Below are 26,868 nucleotides of genomic sequence, written 5' to 3'. Positions count from 1 at the left end.
ATGTTGTATCCTCCTCAGAATGGACAATATATCAGCAGTAAGATATATCAACAAACTAGGAGGGACAAAGTCCAAGATGTTGGCAGAACTAGCCAAGGATTTCTGGCACTATTGTCTAGAGAAAGAGATAGCTGTCAAGGCGGAATATCTTCCGGGGACAAGGAACGCAATAGCAGACTGGAACTCCTGGTACCTGACAGATTCGAGCAACTAGATGTTGCACACATCGGTCTTTGAGAAGCTACAGCTGAAGTGGGGGCCGTTCAATTCAGGTCTGTTTGCGTCAAGGCTAAACTCACAACTCCAAGTATTTCAGCTGGAGACTGGATCCGGGAGCGACCGGGACGGATGCTTTCCTGCACTGCTGGAAGGGTCACATTCATTATGCCTTTCCCCCCCTTCGCGATGCTGGCGAGGGCACTAGCAAAGGTCCGCAGAGACAAGGCGGAGCTAGTTCTAGTGACACCAGATGGAGATCACAAGCTTGGTTTCCAGTTCTGATGGAACTTTCCACGGATTTCCCGCAGAGGATTGCCCACAGAGCAGATCTCCTAGTAGATATGAAAGGCATGCCTCATCCCCTGATTCTGGACAGTAACCTCAGCCTGATAGCGTGCAGAGTTTCAGGCGCAGATGGTGCTTGTCAGGCCTTTCAGAAGAAGCTTCAGAGCTTATCAAAGTATCGTGGGCACCTTCCACAATCTGGAGCTGTAGTTCCGAAAGAGGTAATGGAGCAAGTGGGCATAGACATTTCTGTCTTCGGAGCGCACTCGACAAGAGGATCTATGGCTTCAGGAGCTTTTGTAGCCGGAGTTCCACTGCGGGAGATTCTGAGGGCGGCAGATTGGTCTAGTGACTCAGTTTTCAGAACATTCTACTTTAAGCCTGTAGAAAACATTGCTATGGCAGTAGTTCAGAGCTTTGAACAAGCATAATGCTCGCCTCAGGTCTTGTCATAGAATGAAGATTGCCAAAGCGCTTAGCGCAGGAAGTCTTGATTCTATTAAAGACACATAGGCGAGCATTATCCCTCCCTGAGGGAATTCCACTAAGGATGCAATGAAAGATGTGAAGATCTAACATATTTCTTTCAGGCAGAGATGATGAGATTGGCGAATTCCCCTCCATAATGTGTTATCTCTTTTATTTAAGGGGAAGAGCAGGAAAACGCTCGAGACTAATGATGAAGGCAAAAACAGAGCTGGATTTCGATGATAAAAAGGCAGGCAGCGAGGTATTCAGCGGCAGCCTAGGACCTACACCAAGTCTCAAGAAAGTTTAGTTCATCAAAAAAGAAGAGGAAGGCACCTGTAGTCAAGAGGATCTTATACCAGCAGGAGGGCTCTCATTGGAGGGCGACACTGAGGCAGGGACTACTACTCGCAGAGAGCTTCATGGGAGTTGTAGTGGAGCTCAAGTTAGAGACTGTTCACACTCTGATGTTTCAAAAGAAGTTTATTTTATTTAAAAAAAAGGTAAGTTTATTTTTAAAAAATGGTTATATTTGAATTGCTGTGTTTGGCAGTAATAAAGAAGAAAAGCATAATGCTCGCCTCCGTGTATTTAATAGAATCAAGACTTCCTGCGCTAAGCGCTTTGGCAATCTTCATTATATTGATGCAGAACTGCTGTATGCAGATTTTCTTCTTAAATAAAGGAGAAAGTGGTTAACATCTCAGAGGACCAGAAACTTCTCCGGGATTCCTCATTAAGAACAACTTTGGAGAAAGCTCTGACATACTGGTGTTCAGTGAACCGATTAGCCACTAAATTAATTAGTAGCTAAGTATGCAGTGCAGCTGCTATGGGGCACTTATATCTTGTGACTGTGTTGGAAATATATACATATTATGTATTTATGTCCACATTGGTCCAGGAGTTCAAATGAACCATCTTCTTTTGGAGGTCTGTACTAACCATTTTTTCATGTATCTGTACTAGCGATTTGTAAGATTGCGGTGCTTCTGTTAAATTATACTGGTTCTTATTGGCTCCGAACTGCACCCTGTCTTTTCCTTTTACAAGTGATATTGATCGGCATGATAACAGACTCAATGGACTAGGCACTACTCCATCCCTGTTTTGTAAGAAGTACCAATGCACAGAGCACCTCCTCCCAGGACATAACTGCCTGACAGGACAGGAGAAAACACTCTCACAAATGGTGGATCAAATGGGAAATTGTCCTTAAAAGAGAAGTTCAGGAAAACACTCTATGCCTTCTTTTTCAAGAGGTAACTATGCAATGGGCTGTTAGGATCTACTGTCAAAGTACTGAAGTAATTGGATCCTGCAGGAGTGAAGCTGGCCCACCTAGCCCCCAAAGCCTGCCTGCTCAACAATCCTGATATTATAAAACTATTGGCCAGGCAAACCCAAGGGGAAAGGGGAATGGATAACAAAACAAAGACAAGAACTCCCACTGCAGGTACTTCAGACTGTCTTCGCTGGAAGGGTTTTTTGGATCAGTGGTGTTCCTAAAAGAAAACACAGCCTTAAGTAAAATATATTTAAACTTATGTTTTGACTATTCTATATTACTATAATATGTCTCTAATTACCTGTTGCCTAAACTTGAATTGCCCTTAGGCTGCTTCAGTAAGAAATGTTGCTGCTTTTGATGCGGTATATGAAGTTTTTTCTCTTTCTTTTCTCTCTACATACAGCTTATCACTCTCTAAAACAAATAAATAGTGATACCCATTTATGTAGTTGTTACTCAGCCTTTTAATATTTCCTTTAGTGTATTTTTCTAAATAATATGTTTATTAAATGTAAATACCTTGGATAACTTCCTGAAGAAATTCTAATATTCCGCTGGCCAGTACTGGATTTTCGAAAATATTACAAGGTGTATTTTCTTTTAAAAAATTCTCCCTCGAAAAAAGCTTTAGTACAAAACTCTTGTTCATAAAATTACTGACTAGCCTTGAATCCGAAGCGATTTGTCCAAACAAAAGTCTTTATTTCTTTGAGTCCGTTACGAAGCGCGACACAGAGAAAAAAATGATTCATCTCAAAATGGCCGCAACGCACGCGCGACGTCGTAGGGTCTTTTTCTCTAACCGCGCGCATAGGATTCAATTATGCGCTCCGGCTCCGTACGAATGCTCGAAACAAAATTACAAAACGTTAGAAAGGTTAAATAAGGTTAATAGAGATTAGACATGCAGCAAAAAACGATCCGCACGCCTAGTTAGTATTAGTTGGTTTTAAAAAAGTCTAAATTGAAAAAATGTAATACTTTTTCTTGAATCTTCAACTACTCTTGTTTGACCAAATATAATAAAATTACTTGACTTAAAAAGTACCATGAATGAACTTGTAAAGTCTTAAGTTAAAATGTCTTTTGAGCAGCATCTAATAGCTTTCTACATTAAACAACGGAATTGCACTTAGCTTAGTCCTTGTTCTTCAATTGGTTCCTCTGTTCAAACAACTGGTTCAACTGGAATATTCTGATGGTAGATTTCAGCAACTTCTTTCTTGACTGAGATTACTAAGGTAGAAATTGAACTAAAACAAAAGATTCTACACCTAGTGAAAGTACACTATTGTTTTATTTTAACTGGAGCTAAAAAATGTACGACCTACTCTGATGAATACTTTAATGAAAGGCAGTTTAAATTTGTAAGGAACATTCTAAGTGACATCACAATACTGCCTGCTGCAAACGAAACCAATCACTATTGGGATAGTGTTCCTCCATCTTGGCTTGGGGACATGTCATCTTTCTAATGAAAGTTAGTTAAGGAACAAGAAAAAATTTACTTAACTAAAACAGAAAATGTTCTAGTTTCTAAACAGAATGTATTTAATATTTTAGCCACCTGAAATAGTGTTTGCAATATCCTTTTCTCCTAGGAACCTTGTTAATGTGAGGTACAGAATGTGAAAACCTGACATCTACCTTGACAAGTTTAACATGCCACTCATATAAGCTGTCATTGACCGTTCCACTGAATAAATCCAAGTTTTAAAACTCTGTGATCGATATATATCCCTGAGCTCTTTCATAAAACGATCAGATGCCTGCACAGATCCAGAAACAGCACCATTTAAGTGGACTTGTCTTTGATTCTTTCTGATTTTTTTCCTAATATTGCCAGGTTCTCTTTCTCGATGCCTTCATCCTCCGACTTTTTTCCATTGACAGGCTCTTCGTCCCTCATATCAAAATGATCCAAGCCTTCTATTTCCTCTCCCATATCTTCCTCCTCTTCTGATGTCACCTCTTCTGTCGTTCCATTCTGGTCTGTTGGTAGGAGTTGATCTAACATCTCCACACCTGGGTGCTGAGTAAGATTGTACAACCTGCAGAGGCCACATATCAATCGCTTCAGTTGTTGCAGAAGCAAAGTATTGCTCTTATTAATGTCTTCCAAACATTCCAATACTGAGGTAAGAAGTGGATCATCTGATTCCACAAACCATATTGGTGCTGAGGAGGGATACAATTCCGTAATGTTACAGAGGATGGTAAGCCGGCTGTTGCCCAAGATAAACTAGCAGTGCAGCACGTCCAGTTTCCAGTCCACAAATATGGAACCGCTTGTTGTTTTTGTAAAAGAAAGACTTGAGAAACTTCAGCTCGGCCTTGATCCCTGACACGGACATCTTAACATAATTTCCGAGGAGGGCAGGCGCTGAGAGACCTGACACCCACACCCTGCGCCAGAAGAGGGCGGGCGGCAGCGGTGGCTTTGTACCTTCAGTCTGGGGCTCGCAATGGTGGCTTAGGGCCCAGAACTGAGCGGCGCTGGCTGGGCGGAAATGTTTCACCACTGTGCTGTCACACCAGGGCTAGTTCTGTACCGGTCCTAGGAGTGCACAGATAAAACAACAGCCCAAAGGGGCCTTATTGCACAGACTCGGACATACACAATGCACAGGGGGCCTGTGCTGCAAAAACAGATCCCGCCCTGTTACACAGAGGGCTGGCTCAGCACAGGGCCTGAGTGCTTGAGTCGGCAAAGAGCTAGTACGCACCCCCTCATTGCCCTCTTGGGAGACTGCAACTTGGCAGTTCGATCTGCAAAATCATTTCCGCAACTAATAGGGCCATCCAGTGCCTGGTGGGTGGCACATTTGATGATGGCAATCTGCTTTGGTAACATTATGGCATCTAACAGGCCTAATACTGTTTTTTATGGGTGTACCAGTTGAAGTCATGAAGCCTTTCTGCTTCCAGAGTTGGCCAAAGTCAGAGGCTACACCTAATGCGTATCGCAAATCGGTATGAATGTTAACAGATTGTTGAGCCGCCCGCTGGCAGGCTCTTTTCAGGGCCTCTAATTTGGCCACTTGTGCAGTTTGCCACTCTCCACTACTTCTCTGGTTACACACAAAACTTACCCCAAGACTACCTTCCCTTCCTGATTTCTAAAACAAGACCTGTCAACAAAGTACTCAAGATCTGGGACTGTCAGCGGTACATCGGACAGAGCTACGCAGGGTATCACTAGACCATCTGTCACTGACGCACAATCGTGTGGGGTGGAATCATGTGGTTCTCCCTTCTCTGGGGTGGGTAACCGGTCTGGGTTCAGAACAGAGCTTCTAGCCAAGATAATGTTTGATGAATTTAATATAGTTTTTTGTACTTGCTAGCTTTCGAGACCGGTATGTACTGTGTTTTTGTTTTCAATATTGACACCACTGCGTGAGTTACAGCCGCCTCTAATGGTGATCCCAATATGATGTTTTCGCATTGTTCCACTACGTGTGCTGCTGCTACTACAGATTGCAGACAGGGAGGCATTCCTGCCACCACTGTGTCTAACTCTTCGCTGCAGTAGGCTACGGGTCTGCCATGGATCCTGTCTTTTTGTGTAAGCACCAACCAAAGTGAACAGGTTTCTCTTGTGACAGTACAGACTAAATCCTTTTTTGTAATCTGCAAGACCCAATGTGGATGCTTGTGCTAACAATCCTTTTATTCTGGTGAATGCCTCTTCTGCCTTTGATGACCACTGCAGTGGTTCGATAGTGTTTAGTCCTGTGTATTCTTGGAGGGGTTTAACTATTTCAACAAATCCAGTGATCCATTGCCGGCAGTAGCCTACTGCCCCTAGGAAAACTTGCATTTGTGTTATGTTCTAAGGTCTTGGTATGTTATAGACTGTCTCCTTCTGAGATGCAATTATCAGCCGGCATCCCCTTGTAATATCATATCCCAAATAGTGCACCTTGCAGACACATAAATGGAGTTTCTTCCTAGAAGCCTTGTGTCCTTTCTCAGCCAATGCTGTCAGGAAAACTTTAGTATCCTTTTTACATGCCTCATATGAGGGAGAGGCTATTAACAAATCATCGACATACTGTATTAATACTGACTTCCATGGCAATTTTATATTATCCAAATCTTTCTTTAAATGCTGCAAGAAGAGGTTTGGGAACTCTCTCTATACCACTGGGGCAAATGGATCCACGTGTACTGGACCCCCCTATTTGAAAATGCAAACACGTATTGACTGTCCTGAACTGAAAAGAAAGCTGAACACAAGTTGACCACAGTAAAATGTGTGGCTTCTGAGGGAATACATTCAGTATAGTTGCTGGGTTCGGCACCACAGGAAAGGAAGGTATCGCTACGGCGGTAATGGCACGTAAGTCCTGAAAGAATAGATATACCTCATTTCCTGGTTTCTTTACAGGAAAAATGGGTGTGTTATAGTTATATGCTGCTGGTCTGAACTATTATTCCCTGATTCAAGAATGATTCAATAACTGGTGTGATCCCTGCTTCTGGCGTCAGGGAGTACTGTGGTGTGCAGGGTAATCTTTTAAACGGATCTCATTTGATCCTTTCTGGGTTGGCAGTGTGTATGTATCCTACTTTATTGTCGTGCATGGCTCACTAGCATCCTGCAATGGAGTAAATCAATTCCTGTATGTCTTCCTACCATTGTTCATCTACCTTCACCACTTCCTCCCCTGGTTCTTCCCTGAGTGTAGCCATCATGGCTACCACATTGTCTGAGGGTACCCTCTAAAACACTGCGTCAGGGGTCCAATAAATATTGCACCTCATATTACATAGTAAATCTCTTCCTAATAAATTCACAGGCTATATAGAAATGATAAAGAATGCATGCTGATCAATAGTTGGTTCCAACGTAACGGTAAGAGGTTCTGCCACCTGATGTATTACTGTGGTATTTGATATGCCTACTGCTCTTACTGTGTCCCCAGATTTAGGGACATGTAAAAAATGGTTAATTCGTAAAGCTGATCGATATGCTGGAGTATCTACCAGACATGGAACTTGGAATTCCTGAATCTGGCATTGTACAAAAGGTACCTCCTGATGGACCGGAATCATCAGTGATTCCAGAGTCCCGCTTCTGATTGTCACAAACCATTAGAATCCGCCTTTGCCCTTGCAGCTCTCCGGGGACAAAGGGATTGTAGTTTGGGTTTAAAAAAGGGGGCATCGGCCCCGTTGGAGCGGTCTGCCTCTGGACCTACCCGCCCTGTTGTGGCATTTGTGTACTAGTCAGCATGTTGCCACTTTGCTGCTGTTGTCTCTGTGGTCTAAGTGGATATTCATTTTTCCAATGCTCTTCCTGTTGCACGTTAACAGGTTTGGTGCCATGGCTCTCGCAGCCTGCTGGTTTTTCCCTGCATCTGCTGACCCTACGCTTCCCATCCCTGCTGTTGATCAAACTGTCTCAATTTTCTCTGTGGTTGTGGTTGTCCCCCATATCCTCCTTGCTGCATCTGGTACATCTGTTGACCTAGCTGGCCTCGGCCTCTGGCCCTTGGTTGGCCCCCCTTGGGCCTTATTGACTGAATATTGAGCCGTTCCTTGGAGCTGTCCCTGACAACTTTGCATCTGTAAGGTGATTCATTTTTTGTCGAATGTTTCCTTCCTCTGCTTTTGGCAAGCGACACAATGATTCACTACCGGAAGCAGCTCTACTAACGGCTTGGTCTGCCATCCTATGCACACGTTCTTAAGTTGTGTCTGTACTTTCAGGAGTAACCCTGCAACAAACGAGTTTGCTATAGCTTCCTGTGCCATCTCTTCTGGCTTTGTAATCCCAGAATGCTGTGTGAGCACGACCTTCAATCTATCCAAGTAATTGGCGGAAGATTCGCCCTTATTCTGTTTACAGTTCGACCTTTTCGCCCAATCTGTTTTGCTAGGGCATACTTCCGCAATTGATGTGACTATCCTATCCTTGGTCTGTACCAGGGCGTCCCCTGTACCTGGGTCGACGACTGGCCATGTCACCCTTTCTGTTCGCTTCTGTCTTGCTTCTGCTGGCATTACTATTCTCATAAGTTGGTTCATATCGGCCGATGATGGGTTATAACACTGCGGCACTGTTCACACTTTTTCCATGTATATTGGAGTAAAAATAAATGTTTGTATAGGTAGTTCAAAGAGAGATCTTAAACCAAGCCAAAACTACAAAATCAGCCACTGTACATTATGCAAGTACAACGGTGTGGAGAAAAATACATGTGCCAAAGGAAAGAATTGTAGGGTTAGTATAAACAATGGGTTTTGTTGTGGTTAAGTATCAGGCACTGGTCTGACGAACCCTATAGCATATCTCTAAAAAAAAAAAAAAGTTCAGACTTGATACATTGTTTGCCACACAGAATAACGGCAACCAAAACATGCCAATGTAGTTTCATGTGACACTAGAATTAGGTAATTCAATGCCACCGCTTCTGGTCATCCTCATTGCTCCATCCCTCTTCCTTGTGTGAGTACTAACAAAGGGTGGGGGGAGGTAAATAAGGTTGTTGGCTAATGAAACCTGGGAATTCTTCATCAATGTCACTGGATTCCATCTATTTAAATCTACCTTTATTTTAGTGAGCAGTTCTGGGAAAATTGCCCCATATAAGGTCAAAATAGAGTAAGCTAAGTTCACCCCAAGGTAAGCTATCTTGTCTGATGCCAATTTAAAAGGAGACACTTTCTGTCAGGTGGTTTGTTGTAAGCCCTAAATTTAGCTGTTCCAATATGGCCATATTAACTTTTAGCCCCAACACATTTTCGACCCTGGAGAGTTCCTGCAACAGTCCTGGTATTGAGATTTCTGGATTTGCCAGAGTAATTAGCATATCATCGACGAAAGCTGCTATTTTGTGTTCTTCCCCGAATCTTATCCCATGTATGGCTAGGTTTTGCCTGAGATTTGCGCCGAGAGTCTCATTGAGGGTCTGCTATAGATGACCTTAACCATCTGTATGAACCTAGGGCCCATCCCCATGCGCTCCAATGCCTCAAATTAAAATAGCCATTCAACACGGTTGAATGCTTTTTCAGCGTCGAACACTATCAGTACTGCCGGGACTCGCCGCCGTTCAACCTTTTCTATTAGATGGGCCACTCTCCTGGTATTGTCCCTTGTGTGTCTCCCCATATATATCCAGATTGGTCTGTCCCCACTTGATCTGGCAGGAGAGGCACTAATCTAGCCACCAGAACCCCTGTGTAGATTTTGACAATATGGGACAATAAGAGCCACAGAGCTTAGGAATCTTATTGGACTTACCTAGCACTACAACTTCGGCCTCTGTCAATGAAGGGGTAGCCATTCCTTTCTGGCCATATGAGTTAAAAAGAGCTGCAAGCCTTGAACTTAGTTTTGTGCTGAACCTTTGGTAAAAATATGCCGGATAGTCGTCCTGTCCCAGAGTTTTGTTTTGTGGCAGGCCCTTAATTATGCCTCCACCTCCTCCCCAGTAATTTCCTCTTCTACTCTCTCCCTATCGGAATCCACCAATTTCTTCAATGGAAGTTGGCAGAGTTATTGTTTTACTGAATGCTGATCGGGGCTATCGGACCTATATAGGGAACCATAGAATTCCTCAAATGAGTTTATCCTCTCTGTCTCATTGCAATCAACCTATCCTGCTGTATCAGGACTTTTATGGTACGCTTTGCCTCCGCCTGTCTCAGTTGTCTTGCCAGGATTCTGTGTGCCCTGTTCGCGTTTATATTGTAATGCTGCTTTGTATACAATAGAGATTCTTCCGCCCTACGCGAGCAGAGTAACTCCAACTGTGCTCTAAAGTCTTTCAGCCTTTTATATATAACCCGACTCTTTTTTTTTTTAAGCTAAAGTTTGCAAGGACTCCGCTATCTGGGCTTCAAGTTCTAATTCCATAGCTATTTTCTTTTTCCGATTCTGGGACTGTATCGCAATAATTTCCCCACGCAGTATCGCTTTAAAGGCCTCCCAAATCCCTTCTTGTGAAGTTTCTCCATTCTCATTTTCAGCAAAGAATTCCTCTATCTTATCACCCAGTATTCCCATCGATGTTTCATCTGACATAATGTCTTGCAGGAATGACAATGCCCACAACCCTCTGCACGGTTTCCATCTCTGTATTGTGATTATTAGTGGAGTGTGGTCAGACAATGAGATTGCTCCTAGATTCACTCCCCCAGGAGGGCTGTCCAGACCCAGATATAGTCAATGCTAGACAATGTCTGATATACGTGTGAGAAACAAGTGAACCCACTTTCCTCCCCTTTCTTCGCCCGCCATACATCCGTAAGAGCCAAGTTATCAAAGACTTCTCTTAATCACATAGGTAAAGGACTGCCCCCCTGGTTACTCCCCGTACTTCTATCTTTGATGGACTCCCATACCAAATTAAAATCCCCTGTAAGGACAATCACCCCCACCGCAAACTTAAAACTGACCTGATTTACGTCTGGTGCATAAATAGTTAAATAGTCAATCTTTTGTGTCCCAATTGCACTAGGAACCTCCCCAGCTTGTTTTCAAATGTGTGTAGGATTAGCGCTTGAATGGAGCCCCGGAAACCTATCAACACTCCTGCAGTTCTCCTCAGCGCGTTTGCTTGATGAATATGGGCAAAGTGGTGAAAGCGGGGAACCGATCTGTCTGCCTTCTTTATATGGATCTCCTGGAGCATAATGATGCCTGCCTGATAGCGTTTTATCATCTGCTCAACTTTTTTACGTTTGACTGGAGAGTTTATACCCTGAACATTACCCGATATGATTTTATTGGACATTGTAATCATAATGGCCCTTTCCTTTCCTTCATATCATTCCTAGAGCCTTACCCCAACTTTGAAGTGCTCTGCAGGCACAAGTCTCAACCCCCTTCCCCATTCACCTTCTCCTTCCTTCCCCCATTCTTCTATGAACACCTCCCAACTTTCCAAAACCCAACTCCCCCTTTCGCCCCCAGCCCACCCTCTTCCCCGTCAGGGCCTGAGTTTCCAAGAACCACCCCAGATGCTATCCTGGGGTATTGGACCTGGTTCAACCCCAACAATCTCTCCTGGAAGGGTGAACGACACCCCATAACGGATTCCAAGATCAACCTTTACTCCCTCCCTCCCTTTTGGCCCCTCTCCTCCTTGTTACAATATGTGCCCCCTCACAACTCCCTATAAACAGCCCTCGTAGAACCATATGGACCATGTAGTCCCATTAGACCAGGTATGCCTTCCTTCATTTGGCCTGGGGGCCTTTCAGAACTACGTCCCTGCTATCCGTCCAAACCCTTCTCTTCTTCTAGACCATTCTCAAGGTCTGTTGGCATCTCCCAGGCAGGCATATCAGACGTGTGCGCCTCTTCTTCTTCCATGTTCATCACTGACCGTCCCTCCTCCGGGGTTGTGACTCTTTGTTGCTTGCCTTCCCACGTAAACAGTAGACCAAACGGGAATGTCGACTTCTAGGCAATGTTCTTTGCAATTACAATTTTAGTCAGCGGTTGCATATCTGGGATCCATTCATCGTTACTTCCGAATGGACCCTGCCGCTCTAAGTATATCTTCCTTCATTGTGTATGAAGAAAGGGCCACCAGGACGTCTTGTGTCCTTGCTCCCGGATTCCGTCGCTTAAGCCCCACTCTATGCACCCAATCTATTCTCACATCCGCCGGTTGAGTCTCTGTCAAGAGGCTCCCAAAACATTGTTGAATAGTGTCCCACAGATCAGCATCCAGGATCGATTCACTCAGACCCTTCACTCGAATGTTCGACCTGCGGGACCGATTTTCCAAGTCCTCCACTTGTAGCTCAAGATTGTGGGTGGCCCTGGCAACCTGTTCCAAGGTCCCCATTTAGCTTGACCTCCTCAGCCATTTCCGACAGACCTCGTTCCGTCGTGGCCACTCTTGTGCCAAGGTCGGTAATTACCTTCCTCACTTCATGCACTGAGCTCCGCAAATCTTCCTTCATTCTCTCTAGCTGGTCCTGAAATGAGCTCTTCATTCTGACCTCCACACCCTTGAGGCACTCTTGCAAGTCCTCCTTATTCAGGGTCATAATATGCGATTTCGCCTCCTTGGATTTGCCCATTGATAAACCTTGCACCTCTTCCTGCTGTTGACACCAGCAACGTTCCAGCTGGCACCCTTGCAAGTCAGGTGGGCAGAGTGGTCTTCGCCTTGGCCCCTGGCATCTGTAGGGATATTTTCCACGTCCTTTTTTTCCCTCCTTTAAAGTATATCTTCAGAGACTGTCTCTGCAGGACTTGTGCGCACCCCTAGTTTTGAAAGAAGCACTTTCAGGTAGCTAGTACCGTGTATTACAGCAATTCAGCTTGAGAGAAGGGGGAGGAAGGGCACTACAGTTCTCCATCGCTCCCCATGACACAGCAGTGTTCCGAGCTAGCACTTAAAGGTTACAGACCAGCCTTGATCAGCCCCTTTTTGCTCTTGTCAACCAGATGAGTATTGGTGGTCTTGCGTTAAGAAGGTGGGCACCTGGGCCCTTCAGATGATACCTGCAGAGTCCCACCGAGGGGAGGCTCAAGACTAGTCCTCTGTCTCTCCTTATGCCTCCATTTAACATTCCCTTTTCTTCTTTTCTTCTGCTAGGAGATGCGGGGAGAGGCCCTCCCCAGCCCAGGAGCTTGAGTTCTGATGTTTCGGGAGTTGTTTAACTCACTCCTTAAGTCCCCCGCACTCACCGCCGCTGCTGCCCAGGAAGCCAATCTGATCTGTTATCCCTCAATTCTGCTCCACCAGCTGCCCGCTTCACCAGAGCGGAAGCTGATTTGAATTCCTCGTCCCAGAGGAGATAGCTGCGTAGGTGTCAGTGTTAGCATTCTGCTATCCCTCAATTCCGCTCCTCCATCCGCTCGCTCCCTCACTCTCTCCTCAGCACACTGCGAGATCTGCACAGTCAGCCACTCTGCTCCGGACCCTTCCCCTCAGCTCCTGGAGACACGGTTAGTACGCTTGCCGGATGCCGTTTCCCCCTAGATAGGCGGAGCTTCCACTCCAACGGGCTACGCCGCCTCGGTTCGCCACAATCTTCATAGTTTTTTTTAAAAAACTTTATTAATTTTCAAACAAAAACAATACAAACCACACACGCAGTGTATGCATCAAAAATACAAATGTTCATCAATTTATTTTGGTCACTGCTTCCCCCATCCCACCCTCACTTACAAAACTATTTGTTCCATACCCTCTGTATCTGCCTCGCGCGGTGGGGTATCACACTCCGTGGATCCTGTCAGGTCTTGCACCGTCCCAAACAATTCCGGTATTAATGACCTCCATGCCATCAGGCTTCCCACTTCTTCCTCCCCCACTACAGTGCTAGCTTCTTGCCATACCACGGTTTCTGCCTCCGCCCATTTCTGCAAATCCTTCCACCACACCTCCACCCGTGGCTTATGACATGTCTTCCATCCCATGGCTATCCTTCTTTTTTCCAGCGCATATGCTAAATCTTTCAGTTTGTTAATATGCTTAAGTTTCTGCGATCTGGGGAACCCCCCCAGCAAACAAGCCCAAGCTGTGTTTACGACCATCATGATCCCCCTTTCCTCTAGCTTTTGCGCTATTTCGCCCCAGAAGCACTCAATTACTGGGCATGTCCAAAACATGTGCACCATGCCAGCCTTTTCTTCATTGCATTTGGGACATGTTTGTATTGCAGCATCCTTGAACCTAGATATCCTTTCTGGTGTCATGTATGCTCTATGTGTGACATATAGCTGTATCTGTTTCAGTCTTGCATTTCTAGACACCTTCTTGTGGTATCCTAAAGCGCGTTCCCACATTTCGCCCTCCAGAGGGGCGCCCACCTCCGCCTCCCAGTCTAGCCTCAATTGTGTTAACTCCTTCCCTACCTTGGACATCATCATCTCATATAGTCTAGAGATCTCATGCCCCCTTCTCTGTCATATCATATATCATATCTACGGTATCATCTGGTTCTCCCTCCAATACCGTTTCAGGCCATGTTCTCCTAATTCTCTGGACCATCCTGTAATAAGTAATATACTGGCCCGGGTGTGACCCCATCTCCTCCCCCAGCACTTCAAACTCTATGATGGTCCCTTCCTGCCAAATATCTCCCATTGTCACCACCCCAACCACCTCCCAGTGGTTTCGTATTATCATCCGCAGCTGCTTATCTCCCCCCGTCAGTGCAACTAGTGGCCCTTGCGGGGAGCATGGGAATGGGTTCCCCATCATCTGACACGCCCGGCGCCACATCTCCCACCCAAGTTTCATCATCTTGGGGCGTCCCTCCATTCACGATCTTCATACTTCAAGGTGGGCCCGGGGGGGGTCTCTACATTCTCTGGTTAGCAGAGAAACGGCAATTATTGATTATGTTGTCGGCCCTTGTGCCTGCTTCTGTAGACCCAGACAGAGGAGTGAAATCACGTCGTCACACGTCAGTGGCCATCTGGGAGTCCCCGGACTGCTTCAGTTTTATAGAAGAAGTAACTCCTTCAAGTCCCATTACAAGGAACTAGGGGAATGACTCCCTTCTCCTGGTCTTTTTACAAATGTTCTCCACAGTGGTCTTTAATCACTCTTGAACAAAAACCTATATTCTCTTTAACTACTTCCAGGAAGGAGAAAAACTCCTAGCCTTCTTTGGCTTCCATTTAACACTCTGATGATTGAAATCTTTTCCAGGGTTCTCTATAGTTTTCTTTTATATCTCTCTACTGGTTTCTATGTCGTAATGAGGGGATTGTTTCCCAAAGCTCTGGGGCTTTCCAATGACATTTGTTGGGCCACAGTGGCAAGGGAGACAACTCCCCAGGCCCTCTGTTTTAACAGAGGTATTTGGTGAATCACTGTGATGAGGAAGATGGCTCCCATTCCACTCTGCTTGGGCAGCGGTATTTTGCTAACTGCTGCAATGAGGGAGATGACTTCAGATGCACTCTGCTTGAACAGTGGTATTGAATTGGCCACTGCGATGAGGGAGATGACTCCCTATGCACTCTGCTTGAGTTGGGTCTCTTTCCGGACCCCACCCGGTCTTTCCGTCTTTCCTGGTTCCTGTGGTACCTTGTGGACACAGCTCTGGTTCTTCACAGGGTCACCGGGGCCTCTCCTCCTCCTCCTCCTCCTCCTTCCTTATAGCATGGCTCTGCAGCAGACTGGTGTACTCTGTATAGTTTCTGGTACACCTTTCTGCAGTCACCGTACCACCAAGTTGAGTCGGTTCCCTACCGGCTGCCAGGACGCTCCAGCAACGTCCTGTTCTTCTTGTCCCCCTCATGGAGAGACGCGACTAATTTGGATGCAGGGTTCCAAGTTTGAACTTCCTGGGACTCTGCATACTCCTGGCTTCCGCAGTGAGATCCCCTTAGTCCGTTCTGGCTTTCTACCTTTTACTGTTGACTCCACCCTGGCGTAAAGTCAACACCATCTTGGAAAGTCTCTTTGGCACTCTTCATGCCTCCAGTGAGCCACCTTGTTACAGTACTTAGCTTGCTTTGCATAGGTTTATTCCATATGGTTCTCATCTTCTTCGCCCAAGAATGTTTTACATGTGTTAACGTCATGGCTTTACAATAACACATGGTTCCACTATCAATGGTGGGAGAAAAGGGTAACCATGAGGATAGAGTTTTATGGAGTCTTTTCCTCGGGTGGATGTCCTTATGCCCAGAAGGGGAGTCCCTCCTTATGAGGTCCTCCCGCATATTACCACCCCTAGGGGGACATTTGGGTAGCAGCCTCTCCTCTCTAGTCTCATAGGAAAGGGCTCCCCCTTGGGGAGAAGTGACGAGACCTGTTGAATCGTCACAGTCTCCATAGGTGGATGGTATAAGGAAATTCCACATTCTTGTCACAGGCCCCAGGGTCAGATCCAAAAGCCTGAAGTGTTCCCACCCTTAGCATAGCTTCAATGTCCAAGTATTCTGGCACCTTTTTTGGGTGGACTGCTGCACTTTTGAGGCCCCTTCCTCTTGTGATCACTCTCTTATCTTTTACTAGGTGTTGCATACTGCTCTCTAGGTCTTCAAGTTTCCCCAATGTTTGGTTTTCAACCCTAGATGACATGCTTCCCCAAAGTCTTACAGTCTCTTCTTTGCACTTACTTTCACTCTGGTTTCTCCGACAGTCTGCTCACATTCCAGCTGGCTTTGCTTGCTTCCTTTCCTCTCTTTTCCTCCTTACTTTATTTTCTTTCACCTCTTTCTCCCTTTCCCTCATTCCCATTTACTTCTAGTACCTTATTTTTTTCCCCGCCATCCTGGTAAGCTGTATTTTTTTTGTACTTTATTTTTGGTATTTTCAAAACACTAACACACAAATTCCACATACAGTGGGTAAAAGAAAACAGTTTGCCTCTAGGTTTCCCAGCCCGATACACCCGCCTCCCTTCCCCATTGTTCTGTGCTCATGTTGGATCGTTTCGCCAGAGCACGGATAATGCGATGCAGTTATTTCGAATTGAAAATGTTTGTTGCATGCCTGCCTCGTCGCCTCTGTTTGATTGTGGATTAGAGTTAGTTGACCTAGATAGCAAGTATGTGACATAGGCACCCCATATGTCAGGAGGCCGTGCATGTAGGCATAGGGTTTAGATACATTCTGGTTCTATGTCTTGGCAGTACAGTATGTATTTTTCCCAGCTTGCCAGGGTGGGGGCTGGCCTGCGTCCCCATGCCAACGCGACTTTCCTACGTGCGAGCACGAGTAAGACGGTTGCGAGTTTCCTTGTCGCAGCTGGCAAATGTTTCGTCAGTCCGAGGTGGGCTACGGCTGGAATAGGTGATGGCTCCTCTCCAATGATCGTGGCTGTTATCTGGAGAACTTGGGTCCAGAACCGGGCCACTGCGGGGCAGCTCCAGGCGAGGTGGAGAAAGTCAGCCGCTGGAGTCCCACATCTCTCACATGAGGCTTGGGATTCAGGTTGCTGTCAGCATTTTTTGGCTGGTATGTAATAGGTTTGGTGCAAGTAGTTGAAGTGGATTTGCTTCAAACGTGTGTTCAGTGCCACTTTTTGTGTCTGCCGAAGGATATGACCAGTCATCATCCGATATTGTGGTCTGCAGTGATCTTTCCCAGCAGGCTTTCGTACGGTTATCTGTGTGTGTGGTGGCAGTTAGTAGGGACTTATAAATTAGGGAAATCAATCTACCCTCGCCCTTTGCCTGGATCACGCCTTGTAGGAGGTGCCACGTGGGCGGTTATTGTGGGAATGATGGACACAGTGTTTGCAGTGTGTGTCGAAGCCTGAAGTATACAAATGTATTGAGGGGTGTGTTACCCCCCCCCTTCTCCCTGGCTAGCTGGGGTGTCGTGAACATATCTTCATGGAATACATCCCCTATGGTTTGAATGTGTAGTTTGTCCACCCATTGATGAAAAACTTTTTTCGAGGTTAGGGGAACTCCAGGTATGAATTTAATTGGCAGTAGGGGGGAGAATCTGGTTTGAGTGCCATATTTCTGCACTATCTTCTTCCAAATTGCGTATGTGGACAGGACAAAGTTCATCGTGTTGTGTGGTACTGCCAGGTGAACGATAATAACTGCCCTTAACAGATTGGGGTAAGCGAGGGCGCGTTCTACCTGTACATGAGGTCGATTGAAGTGTGTGGTGTACCAATGACTGAGGTACTGTGCTTGGGTTGCCCAGTAGTACCGTTCTTGATCTGGAAGCGCGAGGCCACCTTGGTACGTTGGCATTATAAGTGTTGTGTATGCTACCCATGCCGGTTTACCCTGCCACAGAAGCCCTAGGATTAAGCTCTTGACTCTTTAAAAAAAGGAAAGCGGTAATAGTATGGGTATGTTGGCGAACAAATAGAGGAGTTTCAGAAGAACCACCATCTTGACAAGCGAGGCTCTCCAGATGGAGGGTTTTCCATCTGGATATTCGATCTTGGAGTGATCCTAGTGTTACTTCGTAGTTATCTATGAATACGTCGTGGTGACAAAGGGACATAAAGATTACAAGATATAGCACATGGGAGTGTTTCCATTTGAATCCATAATCATCTCTGAAGTATTTTGTCTCACGTATCGGGGGAAATATTACTGATTTAAACTAGTTAATCTTTAAACCCGAGATGGCCACGAACTTGATAACCTCACGCTTGATGTGGTTCAAGTTCTCATGGGGATCTTGGACGTAGAGTATGATGTCGTCAGCATAGAGGGAGACCACCAGTTTATGGGGACCTAACGTAAGGCCCCTGTGAAGTTGTCGGGCGCGCAGTCCGGATGTTAGGGGTTCCATAATTAATGCGAATATTACGGCAGAAAGCGGGCATCCCTGTCTTGTTCCCCGTTGTAGGTTGATGGGTGCTGACTTCGAGGTACCTAGGATGATAGAGGATTGGGGGTAATTGTATAGTAGGGAGATTAGCTTGACAAAATAGTTCCCCAGGCCCAGACGTTGTAGTACTGCAAATAGGTAAGGCCATTCAACTGAGTCGAAGGCTTTTTCAGCATCGAGCTGAACTGCCGCAGCTTGACACGTTGGGTCAAGAGCTTCCATGATGCCGAATAGCCTTCTAATGCCGAACAACGTCTTCCGTCCGGGCACAAAACCTGACTGGTCCCCCAGCGCCAACCCAGGCATAAGGGGCAGTAATCTGGCTGTTAGTATTCTAGCTAGTATTTTGTTGTCGAGGTTGATTAGTGAGATTGGCCTATAGGAGGCACATTCTTCGGGGGATCTGCCGTCCTTATGTAAGAGAATGATGTTTGCCTCACGTAGGGTCGGTGGCAGTACCCCATGTTCTAGTGCCTCCTCGTAGACGTGAAGGAGAAGCGGGGCCACTATGACCGTAAAGGCTTTATAAAATTGGCCTGTGAGGCCGTCGGGACCCGGGCTTTAGTGTTGGGGAGCTTTTTTATAGCGTCTAGGATCTCTTCTAGTGAGATGGGTGAGTTTAGAGGTTCACAAAGGTCCCGTTCCACACAGTAGAGTTCTGTATCGTTTAAATAGTTATGCAAAGTGTCAGGGTGAGTGGTGAGCTGGGAGCTGTAAACTTTTTGAAAGAATGAATGGGAGGTGTCGACAATTTCTTCTTGTGTGTGCACCAGTGTGCCTTGAGCATTACGTATTCTCTCTATGCAGGTGGGCTTCCTGTCGGCGGCTATCAGGCACGCTAAGAGGGCTCCTGGTTTCTGACCCTCACCATATTGGCGAATCTAATTTCTGTGACCAAGGAATTTTAGCTCACATTCAGCTGTGGCTTCGAATTTCAAGAGTTCTTCCTTAAGGTCAGCTCAGGTACGGGGATTGTTTGAGATTGTGCACTCGAGTTGGAGTCCTTTTAGGCGGGCTTTGCTGGCAGTCAGCTCGCGTCTAATCAGTTTGAGGATCCCATTCTCCTTTGCTATACACACTACTCTGATGTAGCATTTTAGCGTCTCCCAGAGTGTACCTGCTGAGACAACAGATTTTTGGTTGAGTTCTAGAAACGTGGTGATCTTGTGCCGAAGTTCATTTGCAAACACCAGATCCGATAGAGCTCCTGGTTTGAATATCCAGTGGGGTTGGTTCTGTTTGTTGTTGAGAAGGCCGAATTCAAGCGTTACCATTGAGTGATCGGAGAAGGTTCTAGGAAGTATCTGACTTGTCCCCCACTGAAAGGGGCCTTCTGTGGACAGCAGAAGGTAGTCAGTGCGTGACCTAGTGTTGTGGACTGTCGAGTGAAACGTGTATTCCTTGGTTTCCCAGTTAGTGTCTCCATATGTCTATCAAGTCATGCACTTGACAGATTTCCTTAACCTGGAGGCTTGCTTTGGATGGTTTTAAGTGCACATTGTGTGATTTGTCCATTTGGACACCCCCATTCTCAGGCACAGCAGTGTTCCGACTCTGGGAGGAGGTGAGCTTCTTGTATTAGGGCCACTTCAATGTTATGCCTCTTAAGTTATTGGAGAATCTTGTGTGTTTTCACTGGTATATTGCCCCCCCTAATGTTCCAAGTGGCTACCTTGAATTTGCTGTGTTGGTGTCAGGGTGTCGTTGATGTTGGGTCCTGGTGTTTGCTGGGGTTGGTGCGGTATTGAGGCAGAGCGCAGGGAGCACATTGTTACATCTCGATTCGTGGAGTGCATCGCCACAACTGTTGGTAGTCAAGGTATAGGAGGTGGGGGGGGACCGGGTCCCAGAGGCATATTCCCACTTTGATTGCAAAAAACCCACCCATGCTGTGGCAACCCCCAACTGGCCCGAGATAATTCCCTCCCCAAAAACTGTAATCCGTAACATGGCTGTGCTTGGGGCGCTAGTGGCTTTCCAAGGAAATAGGCTCCTCTCGCCTTTTAAAGTAGTGTACCATTGGTGGTAATCGTTAGTGTTGGAGGTGGGCTGCTTCACGTCGTGTCATGGATTCATGGCGGATTCCTTCTAGCTTGCTCCCTCGGCGGTGGCCGTGGGTTATTGTTGGGGGGGGTCTACAGCCAATTTTGTCGAGGAAGGTATTGGCCTCCTCGGGCGAGGTGAAGAATTGGGTTTTCCCGTTGTGTTGGATGCAGAGTTTTGCCGGGAAGATCATTGAGTATGTCAGTTTATCTTGCAACCTACGCTTGATCCTTGCAAAGGATCTCCTTGCTGCCTGGACTGCCGGGGAGAAGTCAGGATAGATTTGAATGGTGTCGCGCTCGAACTGGAGGTCTCCCTTCTCTCTAGCAATTCGCAGAATTGTGTCCCGGTCCTTATAGTTAAGCAGTTTGGCGGCGATTGGTCGCAAGGCTGCTCCTGGAATGGGTTTGGTGATTGGTATTCTTTGAGCTCTTTCCACCACGAACAGTTGGGACAGCGCCTCGATTCCGAAGAGTTTGGTGCAAATGTATTCAACATAGTCTTCCATTTCTATGTGTAGTTGTTGCTCCCTAACCCCGACTAGACTGATGTTATTTCTTCGAGAGCGTCCCTCCAAGTCCTCGTTCTTTGCACTTACCAACTTCATCTGGCCCTCCATTGTGGAGACCCTGGCCGTTAGTGAGGTTGTGTTATCATCCAGGTCGGAGACTCTTTGTTCAACTGAATCAAGTCTGTCTTCATGCTTGTCAAGACAGTGTTGTAGCGGGTCCACTTTGGAGGATAGGGTATCGATTTTATAGTCCAGGTTGCCTATTTCAGATTTCAATTCAAGTAGAATCTTCCTGATGTCAAATGGTTAGAGGGGTTGGGAGGGGTCTTCCTCTTGATGTGCGGTTTGTATTGGAGAGCCTGGTCTGATATTTGGTTTAGGTGTCCTGGAGGAGGGTCCTTGCTCAAAGTTGAGCTTGCGCTGTGATTTATCTTTTTTCCCCATTTTAGAGGCTGAGGAGGTCAAGGGCTGGGCCTCAGATGCTCGGTCTACTGCAGGGCGTGGTACACAAGCAGGCTGATCCGGCCGTCGCCAGCGTTCAGGGTAAGAGGGGGTGGGTGATGGTAAGAGGGGGTGGGTGATGGTAAGTCCCAGGATATTCGGGGCGCCGGGCGTGACCGTCAGTATGACTGCGTTGATTTTTGGTAGTTGCGTTTCGTAGCTCTACTGGTCCTCTGCAGTGTCCAGCGGCGCTCAAGTGGCCCGCTATCCTGCCCACCGCGACTCAAGGGTTGACCCCGCTACCTTGGGGATAGTGGGGTTGAGCTGTGATGCCCACTGATGCTGCGTTGTACTAAACCCTTGTGTTGCCAGGATCGCGGGCCGTGGTTTTAGTACCAGCGCTGGGTGGTGTCTGGTGATATTCAGCGTGCTGGAGCGGTGTCCCACTTTATTTTGCCTGGGGGGTGGGAGTCCTCCTCCTTTGCGGTGATGTGGGAGCTGTTCCTGCCGCCTTACAGCCCAAAAAGCATTTGTCAGGCCTGGGCGTGCTGTGCACTGTTGTTGCTCATGGTTGTGGGGGGCCCAGAGTCGGGCGTGCTTTGTGCACTGCTTTGCGCTTGGTCCGTTGGGCTCTTCGCGCTCTGTTGTCCGACGTGTTCGGGTTGTTTCTGGGTCTGTTGTTGGCTGCCCGGCCTGCGGAAGGCGTGAGGTTCAGCGCCGGTCGATGGCCGCGGCTTATTGCCAGGGAAGAGGAGTGTTCTTTGCGCGGCACATTGATGAGGTTTGGGTGAGCCGATCCCTGCCCGGCGCCCGCCCCGGGGTACCTGGGGCTAGCTCCAGACTGCACCCGCTCGGGCTGCCTGGATCCCGGCGTTGCAGGCTTTCCTCTACTGTGGTTTGGAGGGTGCGAGCAGGAGGATCACTGCCCCGCCACGCTCTCACGTGGCTGCTGTTACCGTGCTAATCAGTGCTTGGCCTCAGTGCCGTCCCTTGCCCACAGCAACGGAGGGGTGGGGGGCCGTTCCCCCCCACTCTCAGGTCAGGTCTCCCCAGCACCGCTGCCTCGTCCCTGCGGGAGGCGCCGATCTTGCCGGCGTGGTCCACGAGCGGGTGCGCCCGCTCCCCTCCTGGACAATTTGTCTTCAGCCGCAGGCGCTGGGGGTTTGCTCATGGTGGCCGGGCCGCGGGCGGCCCAGTGACACATCGCCTGGTTCTCCTCCACGTAGCCTGCTCTCTTTGCGTAGGGGCCGCTGTCCGGTGCTGTCGGGTTGCAGCCACGCGGCCCTGGCACCGCTCCTCCGAGTCCTCGCTCGGTTGCACCCGTCTGGACCAGGGAGATCGTTTCAGGAGCAGAGCGGAGCGTGTCGCCGGTGCCGACTCTCCGCAATGTTCTTCATATATTTTCCAGGTCAATTACCAACCAGCGTCGCAGTGATTACACAGGATTCATTCGGAGCTTCACAGAGCTCAGTAGAGAGCCGCCATCTTTGTCCGCCCTCTAGTGCCCTCAAGCTGTATTTTTTTAACCAACCCTGAAAGAGAGTTCCAAGAGGCCATCCAACTTGATAAGGAATGGTATTTCACACTTAGTCAAACCAAACACTCGCAAGATGGGTAAGATGAGCAGCAAGGCAGATTAAGGAGGGCCTGGTTTCCTAGTAAGGTTATCAACTATTCTCAGATTGTAGCAGAGGCGGCAGGGCATCACCGGTATATAGCTTGGCAGGCAAGCATTTAGGTGAAGCTAAAAAGGTTTTACTTAACTCAAAAGTCAGCCACAGTTCCAAGACTTAGACAAAAAGCTAGGGAATCAATTGGAAGGAAAGTTGCAAAACAAAAATCTTTCCCATCACCGCCACCTGACTAATCAGGATTTACATTGTTTATTCTAACAGCTCTGTAATGCTCTAACACTCCTGGTTCCGTTCTTCACTACGTTGCTTTTCCTAATTTTCCCCACTTTCTCTCTTACGCTTCTTCGAATTAGGATCTCAATGTTTATTATGGTATTTCTCTTTACCCTTCCTAATGACCTCCCTTTTATTACCTGGGGTATTCCTCGCATTTGGCTCCAGCTTATTTGCAGGTCTCCATGAACTCTCAGGATCCGTCATTTTTGGTACTTCTTGTTACTACTTTGACTCCTCCTCTCCATCTTTTTCCATCCCCATCTTCACTTTTCTCTTGGTTGAACCCTTCTACATTCCTATCTGACCATATCATCTAATTTCTGTACCTGTTCTTCACCTCTTGCTGTTCTGTCCTCTCTTGAGTGCTTTGAGTGCTTCTGGATGTGTTTTGTGTTGCTTGTCCTCTTGCCACCTCTTCCCCCGAGGACTCATTTTCTTTTTCCAAAACACCTTTTATTGGCATTTATAGAAAACATTAGCTTCAGTATTCTCAATGGCATGTTACCAACGTATCGTGTGAACAAACAAAAGACAACTTGGCCTCATTCCTCCCACTTCATCTTGTCACAGCGTCCTGGTCACCCCTTGGGGCACTCTTCTTTCCCTCATTTCCTTTCACCTTCTACGTGTCTCAATTTCTTCCTTCCTTCTTCATCTGTCCACCAGTCTGCCAACCTTTCACTATAATCCTTTGTTGCCCTGTCTATGTGGATATTCCACTTTAAAACCGACTGCCCTCTCATCTGATTCATTGAGAGTGGCAAATTAGCTTCACCTGTGTCGGGCCTCTATCCTTGTGTGCTGCAGTGTAGTCCTCTTTCTGAATTTCACAAGTGTGGGATTCCCTCGGCTGAGAACGAATATGGTTAAAAAACACTGTTCTCTGGAATTTCTTCCACTCAAGAGGGTCTACCCTACAACCACGTTTTAGCTCACTGCACCCTTCACAGAGGAGATTTACAAAAGTGTGGGAGCCCCTATACTGAGAACTATCTCCTACTCTCTAGGCCGATGGTGGACACTCCCCTGTGGCTCTACTTTCCGCACAACCATCTCAGGATCAGGATGAAAGTCAGTAGATGGTTCCTGACTCCTTTTGATTTCTTGAAGTCTATTCCCACTGCCACACTCACTGGTTTCCAAGGTCCTACTTGGTCAAGGTTCAGCCTACCCCACACCCAAATTGATCTGTGCCTAAACTGCCACTGTGTACATGAGACCAACTCTGTTGCTGCCATGGAGAGCTTCCATTTTGAAACCTCCCAATATACCACCTGGTCCTCCCGGATCCAAGAAACCCTTATCCAGGGATGGGAATAGTGAATATGTCACAGGTGCCAAAACCCATGGCACCTGTGGCATATGGGGCTAGCAGGCCTGATCAGTTTCAGGCACTATCTAACCGCCTTACTGTTTTCGAGAAAAGGATGGTAGTAATGTGGCTCCAAATAAACATTGGAAAAATACAGGTCATCCTTCTCGGTGTGGAACATTTTGCTGAAATGTCTCAGCAGCCCTCAGAAATGCTCTTCTAGCTTTCTTTCCTCATTCTGTTAGCATCAAGAACAAGGTAAATATTTGACTTGGGTGTAGTTCTGGCATCAATAATCTTTAACCTATAAAAGAAATGCTTTGCTGCAAAGTGTAGCTACCAAAAATACATTAGTCTTTCCGTCTGGACAATATTATATTGCTCCTTATGTTTCCCCTGCAATTCAAACACGCATTGGCATAGCCAACCGTGTACTCTTTTGTGAAGCCATGGGATAGGCCTTTTTGGGCACTAACATAATGGTACTACCTGACCACAATATGTGAACAGCTCGAAAATGGTGTTTGTACCTGAGAATTATCAAAGTGCATGGGAAATGCCTTTCTAATGCCTCTAGTGCCAAAATTGTTGGCTTCGCCAGTAGTTGTTTGAGCAGGTTTGCAGTGCAAAGAGCAAAAGATGTGAGGCACACTTGTTTACACATTTTTATTACACCAGAAGTCGTTAACAGCTGCTGCTAAGCCATTATCTTTCATCCCATTAAAAGCACAGAGCTAACTCAGATCCCAGGCTGGTAGTGGGTGCTAAGGGCTACAGGGACGACCGTGGCAATGGGCATTCAATGGATGGGATCAATGCGTTAAAAAGGGCTATGGTCCTGGTGTAGCCAGACAAAGGTTCAGCTGCCAACAGTTGGCACCCCAGCACACTTTCATGATGACTTCAGTAGATGTGTACATGTCTGCCTACTTACAAATAGAAAGTTGAACAACCATAGAACGTAGCCAAATGTTTGGGCCAGCCACTCACAAATTGTCACGACTTGATGGTCGTGTAGAGGATGAAACCTCCGTCCCCAAGCACCACACGAGCAGAATAGCAATATAACTGCCCGTGTAGTTCTTGAGGCCACAGGTGTAGAATGCCGTCAGCCTGAATCAGGAACGCCGGAAGGACCCTCCCCTGACCTCAGCAACCGGGTTAGAAACTACCCACAGTCCCAAAGTAAGGGAATATGATATTATTATAGGCAGCTTACCCAATGTATGTGACTGGGAACCCAGTGACAGGTGTAACCCGCAGGGGTCTGTGGTAGCCGGTGGTGATAGACGACAGTTGGTAGTTTGGATGGCACTCCTATTCGATGTTCTTAACACTTGATTCAGAGGGAGCAAGACAAAAAAAATCATAAGGAAGTCCAAAGTTCAATCCAATGAGCAGTCCGAGTTTCAAAGTACCAAGAGTCTTAGTTTGAGTAGGGCAATCCAAAATCAATCCAGAGGAATGGCCGAGGTCGAATGCAGAAAGGTCACAACGTCGATGAAAAGTACCAAAGGAGAACAAAGAGAAGTTCCAGAAACAGTCCGAGGTCAAAAACACAGGAGCAAGAAATCAGTAGAAACCCCAAAACAGTCTGAACGAATCAGCTGTGAAGCGTTGCTGTGGGATCAATGCGTTCCTTTTGAAAGCAACGATGATCATGTGATGTAGTCACGTGACCGATCCCAAAACAAGTGATCTGCGTATGACGCACCGTTCCTCAGGCGCGATGTACGCCCCGCACCTGGTGCAGCGTGCGATGGGTACCATGGTGCCGGTAGAGCCTGCCAGCGAGCCGCCAGGGCAACCGCCAGCGTAGGAAAGGAGATTGCCGCCGGCGCGGGTCTCCTCGATGCCCAATGTCGCTGACCAATCGCCGCCGGCCGCCCTGTATGGGTGCGTGGGTTCTATACTGTTTGGGACCCTGAGGTGAGCTAAATGGGGCTGTCGGGGGTGGGACTGCTGGGGACGTGACACAAATGTAGGCAAAATAATGATAGACTGCCCTAACAGTATCCATTCAGTTGCATCTTATTTTACTTTATTTTTTTTTTATTGTTTAAAGTGCGGTCCTAGCTCGAGAGCATCAGAGTGCAGTACAGGCATGTGGTTAGCCACTGTTTGGGAAGGAATATTTTAGC

The 26,868-nt window shown here is 46.9% G+C and overlaps 1 protein-coding gene and 1 pseudogene across 6 annotated transcripts in view; one reads left to right on the top strand and one right to left on the bottom strand.

Moving 5' to 3' along the window:
• LOC138515929 (sodium/hydrogen exchanger 9B2-like) overlaps positions 1–26,868 on the top strand; it is a 1,072,421-nt gene that overhangs the window by 639,370 nt on the left and 406,183 nt on the right. The window lies entirely within an intron of this gene.
• On the bottom strand, positions 2,466–4,617 carry LOC138515690 (ubiquitin-conjugating enzyme E2 Q2-like; annotated as a pseudogene).

Source organism: Ambystoma mexicanum, chromosome 6q (genome assembly GCF_040938575.1).
Source record: "Ambystoma mexicanum isolate Mex_15411 chromosome 6q, UKY_AmexF1_1, whole genome shotgun sequence".
NCBI lineage: Eukaryota > Metazoa > Chordata > Amphibia > Caudata > Ambystomatidae > Ambystoma > Ambystoma mexicanum.
This window is presented reverse-complemented; position numbering and strand designations above follow the sequence as displayed.